Here is a 14121-nt window from a genome sequence, read left to right on the forward strand (position 1 = left end):
CAAACAAATTCAAAGCTAGCAGAAGACAAGAAATAACTAAGATCAGAACAGAACTGAAGAAGAGAGAGACATGAAAAACCCTTCAAAAAATCAATGAATCCAGCACCTGGCTTTTTGAAAAAATTAACAAAGTAGATAAAATGCTAGCTAAGCTAATAAAGAAGAAATGAAAGAAGAATCAAATAGAAACAATAAAAAATAATAAAAGGGATATCACCACTGACTCCACAGAAATACAAACTACCATCAGAGAATACTATAAACAATACCTCTACACAAATAGACTAGAAAATCTAGAAGAAATGGATAAATTCCTGGACACAAACACCCTCCCAAGACTAAACCAGGAAGAAGTTGAATCGCTGAATAGACCAATAACAAGTTCAGAAATTTAGGCAGTAATTAATAGCCTACCAACAACAAAACAAAAGCCAAGAACAGATGAATTCACAGCTGAACTCCACCAGAGGTGCAAAAAAAAGCTTGGACCATTCCTTTTGAAACTATTCCAAGCAATTGAAAAAGAGACCCTTCCTGACAATTTTATGAGGCCAACGTCATCTTGATACCAAAACCTCACAGAGACACAACAGAAAAAGAAAATTTTAGGCCAATATCCCTGATGAACATCTATGTGAAAATCCTCAGTAAATCACTGGCAAACCAAATCCAGCAGCGTATCAAAAAGGTTATTCACCATGATCAAGATGGCTACATCCCTGGGATGCAAGGCTCATTCAACATTCACCAATCAGTAGACATAATCCATCACATAGACAGAAATAATGACAGAAACCACATGATTATCTCAACAGATGCAGAAAAGGCCTTTGATAAAATCCAGCATCCCTTCTTGTTAAAAACTGTCAACAATCCAGGTGTTGATGGAACATATCTCAAAATTATAAGAGCTATTTATGACAAACCAACAGCCAATGTCATACTGAATGTGCAAAAGCTGGCGGTATTCCCTTCGAAATCTGGCACAAGACAAGGATGCCCTCTCTCACCACTCCTGTTCAATATAATACTGGAAGTTCTGGCCAGTGCAAATGGGCAAGAGAAAGAAATGAAGCATATTCAAATAAGAAGAGAGGAAGTAAAATTGTCTCTTTTTGCAGACAACACTATTCTCTATTTAGAAAACCCCATGATCTCAGCCCAAATAATTCTTAAGCTGATAAGCAACTTCAGCAGTCTCAGGATACAAAATCAATTTGCACAAACCACAAGCATTCCTATACTGCAACAACAGACAGTCAGAGAGCTAAATCATGAATGAAATCCCATTCACAATTGCTATGAAGAGAATAAAATACCTAGGAATATAGCTGACAAGGGATGTGAAGGACCTCTTCAAAAAGAATTGCAAACCACTGCTCAACAGAATAACAGAGGGCACAAACAATGGAAAAACATTCCATCGTGGATAAGAAGAATCAATATCATGAAAATGGCTGTATTGCCCAAAGTAATTTATAGATTCAATGCTATTCCCAGCAAACTACCATTGACACTCATCACAGAATTAGAAAAAACTACTTTAAATTTCTTATGGAATCAAAAAAGAGCCCATGTAGCCAAGGCAATCCTAAGCAAGAAGAACAAAGCTGGAGGCATCACGCTATTTGACTTCAAACTACAACAAGGCTACAGTAACCAAACAGCATGGTACTGGTACCAAAACAGACATATAGACCAATGGAACAGAACAGAGACCTCAGAAATAACACCACACATCTACAACCATCTTACCTTCCACAAACCTGACAAAAACAAGCAATCGGGAAAAGGATACCCTATTTAATAAATGATACTGGGAAAACTGGCAAGCCATATGCATAAAACTGAAACTGGACCTGTTCCTTACACCTTATATAAAAATTAACTCAAGATGTATTAAAGACTTAAATGTAATAAAAACTGTAATAACCTTAGAAGAAAACCTAGGCAATACCATCCATTCAGAACAGGCATGGGCAAAGATTTCATGATGAAAACATCAAAAGCAATTGCAACAAAAGCAAAAATTGATAAATGGAACCTAATTAAACTAAAAAGCTTCTATACAGCCAAAAAAAAACCCCTATCCTCAGAGTGAACAGGAAACTTACAGAATGGAAGAAGACTTTTGCAATCTACCTATCTGACAAAGTCTAGTATCCAGAATTTACAAGGAATGTAAACAAATTTACAAGAAAAAGATAAACAACCTCATCAGAAGTGGGTAACAGCTATGAACAGACACTTCTCAGAGGAAGACTTCTATGCAGCCAACAAATATATGAAAAAAAGCTCCACACACTGATTATTAGAGAAATGCAAATCAAAACCACAGTGAGATACCATCTCATGCTAGTGAGAATGGCAATTATTAAAAAGTCAAAAAGCAGCAAATGCTGGAGAGGCTGTGGATAAATAGGATTATCTTTACACTGTTGGTGGGAAGGTAAATTAGTTCAACCATTGTGGAAAACAGTGTGGCGATTCCTCAAGGATCTAGAACCATAAATAATCATTTGACCCAGCAATCTTACTTCTGCTTATATACCCAAAGGACTAGAAATCATTCTACTCTAAAGACACATGCACGTGCATGTTTATTACGCACTGTTTACAATAACAAAGACATAAAACCAACCCAAATGCCCATCAATGATAGACTGGATAAAGACAACGTGGTACATATACATCATAGAATACTGTGAAGCCATAAAAAGGAATGAGATTATGTCCTTTGCAGGGACATGGATGAAGCTGGAAGACATCATTCTCAGCAAACTAACACAGGAAGAGAAAACCAAACACCACATGTTCTCACTCATAAATGAGAGTTGAACAATGAGAACAACTGGACACAGGGAAGGGAACAGCATACACCAGGGCTTATTGGTAGGTGGGGGACAGGGGGAGGGAACCTAGATGACAGGTTAATAGTTGCAGCAAACCACCATGGCACATGTATACCTATGTAACAAACCTCAGGTTCTGTACATGTATCCCAGAACTTAAAGTAAAAACAAAACAGAACAAAAAAACATGCTATAGAAAGGAATACTAACAATTTTAATTCTTATTTTAAAAATGGAGCATGTCTAGTAGAAAAAATTAATGACATAAGATAATTGACTAAAATGTCTACAAATTAGTATATATGTGTCTATATGCGGATATGTAAATCTATACACACATATGTAAATATGAGCCCACATGGATCCATAAAACACGCCATAGAACAATCACTGAGCTTTCATAATCTGTGTCTTCCTTTTGCTTTGTAGTTTGGAGAACCTAAGATTAGTCACGCCTAGATTCGTATGTTTGATCAGCTAAGTTTTTGAGGAGGGAGATATGTGAAAAAAAAAAGCAGTAGTAAATTGTTTAAGGTAACATGTAGATATTTGTACCAGCTTATTGGAACACAAAGAAAGAAGAGTTTATTTCTTCTTGTGTTGAGAATGGAGGACCAGAGATGGGGAGAAAGAAAGGCTTCATAGAGAAGTGGTTACGTGGGTTGAGATAACACACAAATTAGACCTAATATCCATCACAGCGACAAGGTTCAGGGAAGGATGGTTCTGGTCAGAAGAGATGGCATGTATAGAAGTATACAACATACACTGGGACATGATACAGCATGGCATAGAGGAAAAAAGCATTTACGAGAGCCTCCCCTTTAGAGTATACTGCCACAAGGTGGCAGTAGGAGTCTTATTCTTGTGTTCTGAGGCATAGGTGTGGTTAACTAGCCAACAGCTAAATCAGGAATGCAATCCCATTCACAATTATCATACAGAAAAAATAAAATTCTTGGAGATACAGCTAACCAGGGATGTGAAAGATCTCTACAATGAGAGTTACAAAACACTGTTCAAGGAAATCAGAGATGACACAAACAAATGGAAAAACATTCTATGATCGTGGATAGGAATAACCAATATTAAAATAAACATATGGATCAAAGCAATGTACAAATCCAATGCTATTCCCGTCAAATTACCAATGACATTATTCACAGAACCAAAGAAAAACTATTTTAAAGTTCCTATGGAACCAAAAAAGAGCCCAAATAGCCAAGGCAATCCTAAGCAAAAAGAACAAAGCAGGAGGCTTCCAACTATACTACAGGGCTACAGTAACCAAAACAGCACAGTTACTGTAGCCCTGTAGTATAGTAGAAATAGACACATAGACCAATGGAATAGAAGAGAGCCCAGAAATAATGCCACATACTTATAACCACCTGCTCTTTGACAAAGCTGACAAAAAAAGTTATGGAAAAAAGAAACTTCCTATTTAATAAATGGTGCTGGGATAACCATTCTGAACATAAGAATGGGCAAAAATTTCATAATGAAGATGTCAAAAGCAATTTCAACAAAAGCAAAAGTTGACAATGAGATCTAATTAAACCAAAGAGCTTCTGCACAGGAAAAGAAATGATCAACAGAGTAAACAGACAACCTACAGAATGGAAAAACTTTTTTACAAACTACGCATCTGACAAAGGTCTAATATTCAGCATCTATGAGAAATTTAAAGAAATTTAAAAGAAAAAACAAACAACCCCATTAAAAAGTGGACAAAGGACATGAAAAGACACTTCCAAAAAGAAGATATGCAAGTGGACAACAAGCATATGAAAAAAAACTCGCATCGTTGATCATTAGAGAAATGCAGTTCAAAATCACAAGAGATACCATCTTACACCATTCAGAATGGCGACTATTAAAAAGCCAAAGAAATAACAGGTGCTGGCAAGGTTGTAGGGAATGTCTGTTTCCACTGTTGGTGGAAAATTAGTTTAAACATCGTGGAAAGCAGTGTGGTGATTACTCAAAGAGGTAAACAAACAAACATACAACAACAAACACCATTTGACCCGGCAATTCCATTACTGGATGTGTGCCCAAAGAAATATAAACCATTCAACCACAAAGACATATGTATGTGTATCTTCATTGCAGCACTATTCACAATAGCAAAAAAAGAACAAGATAATGTCCTTTATAGGAACATGGATGGATCTGGAGGCCATTGTCCTTAGCAAACTAACACAGAAACAGAAACCAAATACTGTATGTTCTTACTTATAAGTGGGAGCTGAATAATGAAAGCATACGGATACAAAGAGGGGCCTAATTGAAGGTGGAGGTTGGGAGGAGTGAGAGGAACAGAAAAAACAACTATTGGGTATTAGGCTTCACACCTGGGTGATGAAATAATCCATACAACAAACGCTGTGACATGAGTTTACCTATCTAACAAACTTGCATATGTACCCATGAACCTAAAAGTTAAAAATAAAATGTGTTGGCTTTTTTACTTATAACTGTTTCTAAGCCTACCTATATAAATATTTGCTCAAAATAAAGCCCACCAATCTAAGAATGTAAGAAATGTTACTTTGTTTTCTTTCTTTAACACTGATCTTTCCTTTTACCATCTCTACTGAACTGGATGGTAGAAACTTATAAAATATTAGCTATTTATAAACCTCTTCCCCTTTGACTCTCCTTTTCACCAGGGTTGTATTTAACTTCTGGAGAGTAGAAGTTTCTGGTTTCAAGATGGCTGACTAGAGACATCTGGTACTCAACTCCTTCTAAACTGAAGTTCTTTTTTAGTTCAGAAGAACTAAAACAATGAGTAGATAATCACATCTGGAACAGATCATCTAAGAGAGAACACTGGAATTCAACAAAGAAGTGGCAGGAAACACCTGAAAGAAGGAAGAGAAGCAAGGCAGTCTGCTTGGCCAGGATCAGCTGGGAGCACAGAGAGGCTTCCTAATGTGGGAAAACGGTAAGTGAGACATCCCCAGTGGTCCACATTCCCACCGTAGACATCTGCAATCCTAGCCATGAGAGAGCCCCTCGGCCCTCATGGACTCTGAGACTGACATAGGGAGCTGTCGGGAGACTGTGCGATGGCATTGCTCCAGGGCGGGAGCTCGCACTGGGTCCTACACAGCACCCCTGAGTCCTAAGCAGCTAAACTAAGGTGCCATTTTGAGAGCCCAGCCCTCACCAGACTGCATTCTGCGCTCGGGCCCAGTAGCCTCTGTATCTCCACATCCTTAGGACCCCACTGACATCCCCCATAAATGACCACCACTGCGGCTGGCTGGTGCCACTGGGGTGGATGCATAAGTCATTGGTAGCAAGCCTGTCTCACAGCAATGGGGCTTCTATGCATTTACATGTACCCTAACAACAGGCTACCCCACCATAGCAACCACCCGGGGCTGAAACACAGTCCCCAGCCACCTGCCTATAACTGCTGCCACTGAAAGCAACCCCACCCTCCCTAGGAGCAGGGCCAAAGTATAGCCACTGTTTCCCCAACCAGAGTATTCTGCTGGGGGGCTGCGTGTCGCCCTGCCCATGCCTAACACATGCACTGCTTGCATGCACCACTGAAGGGTCTGAGAACAGTATCACCCAGCCTGGCTCTGCCTTCCCAGTGCCTAAGCATGGTATCTGGAAGGCTGGGGGCTTCCTTGATTCATCCACCACCAGTGGCATTGAGAACTCCTCCCAGAATCCAGAGGATGGGTCCATCCACCTGCTGTTACCACCACTGTTGGCGTGCACCACCTGTGGTCCTGGTAACTGCCTTGCCTAGCCTGTTGCAGCCACTGCCAACACCAGTGCCTACTACTTGGGAGCCAGAGGGTTGTACTGCCAATGCTACTGCCATTGCCCACACCACACCTGCTGCTCAGGGACCCAAGAACCTGCCCATCTGCCTGGCTCACCACTGCCACTGCCAGCACCTAAACAAGTGACCTGGAGGCCCAAGAATCAGTTTGCCTGGGACTGCTAACACAAGGGCTAATATATGCTATACTGGGCTAAAGGACAGGCATACTCAGCCAGTTGCTGCCAACAATGGGAACTGTAGACTGGCCCACCTGCCACACCATCTCCAGCAAAACTTCATCATAGCCTTCAGTAACAAGTATACCCTAAGCTACTGAATAAATCACAGACAACACTGATGTTGTTTATAATTGAAGAAATAGTGGAGACTACACTACTGAATACATTCAGAATCACAATCAAAATACCCTATCCAACCAACACCATTAGTTGCATCTTCAGGAAAACCTTCTCCTATATGAAAGTAAATTCAAAAAGTTGGAAGATGTGACTGGTAAACCAAATGCACAGTTATCAATGAAAGAACACAAGACACATGAAAAAGCAAGGAACTATAATACCTCCAGAGGAACAAAATAATTCTCCAGCAACAGATTTCAATGAAAAAAATTTATGAAATCTCAGGAAAATAATTCAAAATAATGATATTAAAGAATCTCAATAAGATACAAAAAAAAAACTAGAAAAATTACAAAGAAATCAAGCAAACAATTCAGGATGCAAATAAGAAATTTACCAGAGAGATAGACATAAAATGAACCAAACAAATATTAGAACTTAAGAATTCATTGAATAAAATACACAATACATTTAAAACCTTCAAAAATAGAATAAATTAGTTAGAAGAAAGAATTTTATAACTTAAAGACAAGTCTTTTGAAATGACCCAGTTGGATAAAAATAAAGAATACAAAAGAATAAACAAAGCCTACATGATGGATGAGGCAGTATAAGTAACCAAATATCCAAAATTTCAGTGTCCCAAAAGACAGAAAGAAAACAAAGGTCACAGAAAACCTATTGAACAAAATAATATCTGAAAACTTTCTAAGTTTAGCAAGAGATTTAGATATACAGGTACAGGAAGCTCAGACATCCCCAGATAGATACAATGCAAAGTCTTCTCCACAGCACATTATAGTCAAACTGTCAAAAGTCAAAGACAAAGAAAGAATTCTTAAAACAGCAAGAGAAAAGCATCCAGTTACTTATAAGGGAACCCCCATCCAACTAACAGCAGATCTTTAAAGATATAATTTCAACTTTTATATTAGATTCAAGGGGTACATGTACAGGTTTGTTACATGGGTATATTGTGTGATGCTGAGGTTTGGGATATGAATGATCCTGTCACACAGGTAGTGAATATAGTACCCACCAGTTAGTTTTTCAACCCTTTCCCTTTCCCCAGTGTCTAATGTTGCCATCTTTATGTCAGTGAGTACCCAGTGTTTAGCTCCATTTATAAATGATAACATGTGATGTTTTGTTTTCTCTTCCTGCATTAATTCATTTACGATAATATCCTCCAGCTGCATCCATGTTGCTGCAAAGGACATGATTTCATTCTTTTTTATGGCTGTGTAATATCCCATGGTGCATATATATATCACATTTTCTTTATGCTATCCACCATTGGTAGGCAGCTAGGTTGATTCCATGTCTTTGCTATTGCAAATAGAACAGCAGGCCTTTTAAACAGCAGAAACATATCACAGCCTAAGAGAGAGTAGGATGATATATTCGAAGTATGGAAAGATAAGAACCTGCCAGCCAAAGATATAACCAGCCAAGTTATTTTTCACAAATAAAGGAGAAATAAAATACTTCCCAGATAAGCAAAGGCTGAGGGAATTAATCACCACTAAACATGTCCTAAAAGAAGTGCTTAAGGGAGTTCTACAGCTGGAAGCAAAAGAATAATATCTACCATCATGAAAACACATGAAAGTATAAAACTTGATGTAGAGAAAACACATAAATAAGAGTAAGGATTCAAGTGTTACAACCACAGAAAACCACCAAACCACGATGAGAAAATGAGAAACAGGAGAAAACAATGGATATCTAATGCAATAAAAAATTAATAAAATGACAGGAATAAACTCTCACATATCAATAATAACTTTGAATGTAAATGAATTAAACTTTCCACTTAAAATATAAGGATTGGCTGGATGGATTAAAAAACATGACCCAACTATATCCTGACTACAAGAAATTCATCTCACTTGTAAACATACATATAGACTGAAAGTAAAGGGATGGAAAAAGATATATCGTACAAGTAAAAACTAAAAGTGATGAAGAGTAGGCATAGTTATGTAAGATAAAACAGACTTTACTCAAAAATAGCAAAAAGAGAGAAAGAAGGTCATTATATAATGAAAAAGGGATCAATTTAGCAAGAAGATATAACAATTCTGAACAAGTATATGCCCATCACTGGTGTACCCACATATATAAAACAAATATTATTAGAGCTAAAGGGAGCGATAGACTCCAGTATAATAATGAGTATGGACTTACTTAAACACCAGACTCTCAATATTAGACAGATCCTCTAGACAGAAAATTAACAAAGAACAATTGGATTTAAAGTGGACTTCAGACCAAATGAACCTAAAAGACACTTACAGAACATTTCGCCCAATAGCTGTAGAATATATATTGTTCTAATCAACATATGGAACATTATCCAGGATAGGCCATATGTTAGGACACAAAACAAGTCTCCACAAATTTTAAAAAATCAAAATTATATCAAGTACTTTCTCAGACCACAATGGAATAAAACTAGAATTCAATAAGAAGAACACAAAGAGGAAAACAACAGACACTGTGGCCTACTTCAGGGTGGAGGGTGGGAGAAGGGAGAAAAACAGAAAAAATAACTGTTGGGTACTAGGCTTAGTACTTGGATGATGAAATAATCTGTGCAACAAACCTCCATGACACGTTTGCCTATATAACAAACCTGCACATGTACCCCTGAACCTAAAATAAAAGTTAAAAAAAGAGGAACTTCAAAAACTGTACAAATACATGAGAATTAAGCAACACACTTCTGTTGGGTCAAGGAAGAAATTAAGGAGGAAGTAAAACAAAATTCTTGAAACAAATGAAAATGGAAACAAAACATACCAAATCCTATGGAATACAGCAAAATTAGTGCTAAAAGAGAAGGTTATATCAATAAAGACCTACATCAAAAAAGTAGAAAGATTACAAGTAAATGATTTAATGATGCACTTCAAGGAACCAGAAAGGCAAGAACAAACCAAACTTGAAATTAGTAGATGGAAAGAAACAATAAAAATCAGAGAAGAACCAAGTGATATGGAAATTTAAAAAAATTACTGGGTATATATCCAAAAGACTATAAATCGTTCTACTATAAGGACACATGTACACGAATGTTCATTGCAGCACTGTTTACAATAGCAAAGACCTGGAATCAACCAAAATGCCCATTGATAATAGACTGGATTGGAAAAATGTGGCACATATACACCATGGAATATTATGCAGCAATCAGAAATGATGAGTTTGTGTCGTTTGTAGGGACATGGATGAATCTGGAGAACGTCATCCTCAGCAAACTGACACAAGAACAGAAAATGAAACACCGCATATTCTCACTCATAGGTGGGTGATGAAAAATGAGAACACATGGACACAGAAAGGGGAGTACTAAACACTGGGGTCTATTGGGGGGAAAAGGAGAGGGCCAGTGGGAGGGGGAGGTGGGGAGGGATAGCCTGGGGAGAAATGCCAAATGTGGGTGAAGGGGAGAAGGAAAGAAAAGCACACTGCCATGTGTGTTCCTACGCAACTGTCTTGCATGCTCTGCTCATGTACCCCAAAACCTAAAATCCAATAAAAAATTAAAAAAAAAGAGAAAAACAGCATCATGTAAATAGATGCAAAAAATATCTAGACAAAAAAAAAATACAAAGGATGAATGAAGCAAAAAGTTGGATTTTTGAAAAGATAAGGTCAATAAACCACTAGCTAGACTAACAAAGAACAAAAGAAAGAATATCCAAATAAACAAAATCAGAAACAAAAAAGGAGCCATTACAACTGATATCATAGAAATACAAAAAATCATCACAGACTGAAATCAACAACCATACACCAACAAACTGGAAAATCTAGAGGAAACAGATAAATTCCTGGATACATAGAACCCATCAAGGAAGCAATAGAAAACTTGAACTGACCAGTAATGAGTAATGACTTTAAGTACTAAAAAGTCTCTCGACAAAGAAAAGCCCGGGACTGGATGCCTTTTTTTGAGGAATTGTACCAAACTTACAAATAAGGACTAACATGAATTCTCCATCAAACTATTCCAAAAATTCAAAGAGGGAAGAATTCTCTCTAACTCATTTTATGAGGCCAGCATTATCCTAATACCACAACCAGAAAAGGACACAACAAAAAAAGAAAACTATTGGCCAATGTTATTGATGAATACAGATGCAAAAATCCTTAACCAAATACCAACACATTAATTCCATCAAAAATAAAATACACCATGCTCAAGTGGGACTTATTCCAGGGATGCAAGAATGTTTCAGCTTATGTAAATCAATAAACAGGATACAACACATCAACAAAATGAAGGACAAAAAACATATGATCATCTCATTAGATGCATAAAAAGTATATGTTAAAATTCAATGACCCTTCATTATAAGAACTCTCAACAAATTACGTACGGAAGAAACACACCTCAACATAATAAAAGCCATATATGATAAACTCACAGGTAACATCATATTGAATTGGGAAAAGCTGAAAGTCCTTCCTTTAAGTACTAGAACAAGACAAAGATGCCCACTTTCATCACTTCTATTCAACATAGTACTGAAAGCTCTAGCCAATGCAATCACAGAAGAAAAATAAATAAAAAGTGCCCAAATTGGAAAAGAGAAAGTCAAATTGTCCCTCTTTGCAGATGGCATAATCTTATATGTAGAAAAACCTAACAACTCCACCAACAAACTCTTAGATATGTTAAAGAAATTCAGTAAAGTTACAGGATATGAAATCCACATACAATAATCAGTAGCATTTCTTTTCTTTTTTTTTTTCAAGCTAGCTGAGATTTTATTTTGGACCAAAAAAAAAAAAAAGAGCAATTGAATTGTTTTGCAGCTGGAGGCATGGGCAAGGGGGGTCCCCAGGCAGTAAACTCCCCGCGGGTGGGCTGAGGGCTAGGGCTGAGTGTCGGGTGGGTCTCTGGTTCCCTGTGCTCCCCTGAACAGCAACCTCCCTCCTGGGCTCTGGGGCAGTCTCAGGAGGGGCAGGCTGGGAGGGGCTGTTGCAGCTGTTCACTTGGGCAGGACATCAGAGGGCTCGGACACCAGCCTCCCATTGCGTGTCTCAATCTTCTTCACAAACACAGCCTTGGTGGAGCTGGTGTGGCTGAAGGAGCTGGAGCCCAGGCCGTAGCTGAGGCCGGGACTTGTGAGGCCCCCATAGGCAGAGCTCAGACCACCTGCATAGCCGCTGGTGGTCTTCGTGTGGATACTCATGTTCTGCATCCCGGACTCCAGCCGGGTCTCCTCGCCCTCCAGTAGCTTACGGTAGGTGGTGATCTCGATGTCCAGGGCCAGTTTGATGTTCATCAGCTCCTGGTAATCACGCAGCTGCTGCGCCATGTTCTGCTTGGCCTCCTGCAGGGCGTCCTCCAGCTTCTTTTGCTTGGCATGAGCATCCTGGAGTGCCAGCTCCTCGCGATTCTTAGCCTCAGCAATGGCGGTCTCCAGGGAAGCCCTCTGGCCTTTGAGGCCCTCGATCCTCAGCCTGGAGCCGGCTGATGTTCCAATTCATCTCGGAGATCTCAGTCTTCGTATGCCACAGGTCATCCCCGTGCTTCCCAGCCAGCGTCTGCAGCTCCTCAAACTTGATCTGGTATACGCTCTCCACTTCAGCCCGGCTGCTGTTGGTGATCTCCTCATACTGCGCCTTGACCTCAGCGATGATGCTGTCCATGTCCAGTGAGCGGCTGTTGTCCATGGACAGCACCACAGATGTGTCGGAGATCTGGGACTGCAGCTCCCGGATCTCCTCTTCATACAGCTGCCTGAGGAAGCTGATCTCGTCAGTCAGTCCTTCCAGGCGAGACTCCAGCTCTACCTTGTTCATGTAAGCTTCATCCACATCCTTCTTGATGAGGACAAATTCATTCTCCATCTCTGTACGCTTATTGATCTCTTCCTCATACTTGTTCTTGAAGTCCTCCACCAGCCCCTGCATGTTGCCAAGCTCTGCCTCCGGCTTCAGCTTCTCCTGGCCCAGAGTCTCCAGCTGCCGCCTCAGGTTGTTGATGTAGTTCTCACACATGTTGTCCATGTTGCTCCTAGCCATTTTCTGCAGCTGCAGGAGGCTCCACTTGGTCTCCAGCATCTTGTTCTGCAGCTCCAGGAACCGCATCTTGTCAATGAAGGAAGCAAACTTGTTGTTGAGGGTCTTGATCTGCTCCTTCTCCTGGGTACGCATGGCCTGGATGTTGGGGTCCACATCTGCCTTAATGGGGTTCAGCAGGCTCTGGTTGATGGTGACGGCAGTGATGCCTCCCATGCCTATGCCGCTGGCCCCAGCATAGCCTGCACCCAGGCCACCCCAGAAGCCACTGCTGCTCACTCGGGAGAAGCTCGAGGAGCTCAAGCGGGCACCAGGGCCGCTCATGCAGGAGTGGCTGCTGAAGGCCCTGAGGCCAGAGGTGGACACCTTGTAGGACTTCTGGGTCACCCTCATGGACATGGTGGAGGCAGGAGTGGAGGCAGGCAGGCTGAACCAGGGAGAGATTCCAGAAGGAGTGGAGAAGCTGCTTCTTCAATCAGTAGCATTTCTATATGTCAGTACTTAACTAGCTGAGAAAGCAATCAGGAAAGCAATTCCATTTACCATAGATATATATATATAAAATAAAATGGCTAGGAATAAGTAAAAACAATCCTAAAGTTCACATGAAACAAAAAAAGAGCCCCACTAGCCAAAGCAATCCAGAGCAAAAGCAAACAAGCAAAACAAAGAGGCATCACCATGTGACTTCAAAATACATTACAAGGCTATAGTAGCTAAAAGAGCATGGTATTGGTGTGAAAACAAACACATAGACCAATGGAACAGAATACAGAACCCAGAAATTAATCTGCATATTTATAGCCAACTGATTTTTGACAATTGCCAAGAACATACATTGGAGAAAGGACACCAACTTCTATGAATGTTGCTGAGAAAATTGAATATCTACATACTAAGTATTTACCCAAAGGAAAGGAAATCAGTATACCAAAGACACATTTGTACCCCCATGTTTATTGAAGCATTATTCACAATAGCAAAGATGGATCAACAGACTAATGGATAAAGAAAACTTAATTTCTATACACAATACAATATTACTGAGCCGTAAAAAGAATGAAATCCTATCATTTGC

The 14121-nt window shown here is 39.5% G+C and overlaps 1 pseudogene; it reads right to left on the bottom strand.

Annotated features, from left to right (window-relative positions):
• Positions 1–12007: 12007 nt before the first annotated feature.
• Positions 12008–13442, bottom strand: LOC100410196 (keratin, type II cytoskeletal 8 pseudogene; annotated as a pseudogene).
• Between the last annotated feature and the right edge of the window lie 679 nt (positions 13443–14121).

This window comes from Callithrix jacchus, chromosome X (assembly GCF_049354715.1).
Source record: "Callithrix jacchus isolate 240 chromosome X, calJac240_pri, whole genome shotgun sequence".
Lineage (NCBI taxonomy): Eukaryota > Metazoa > Chordata > Mammalia > Primates > Cebidae > Callithrix > Callithrix jacchus.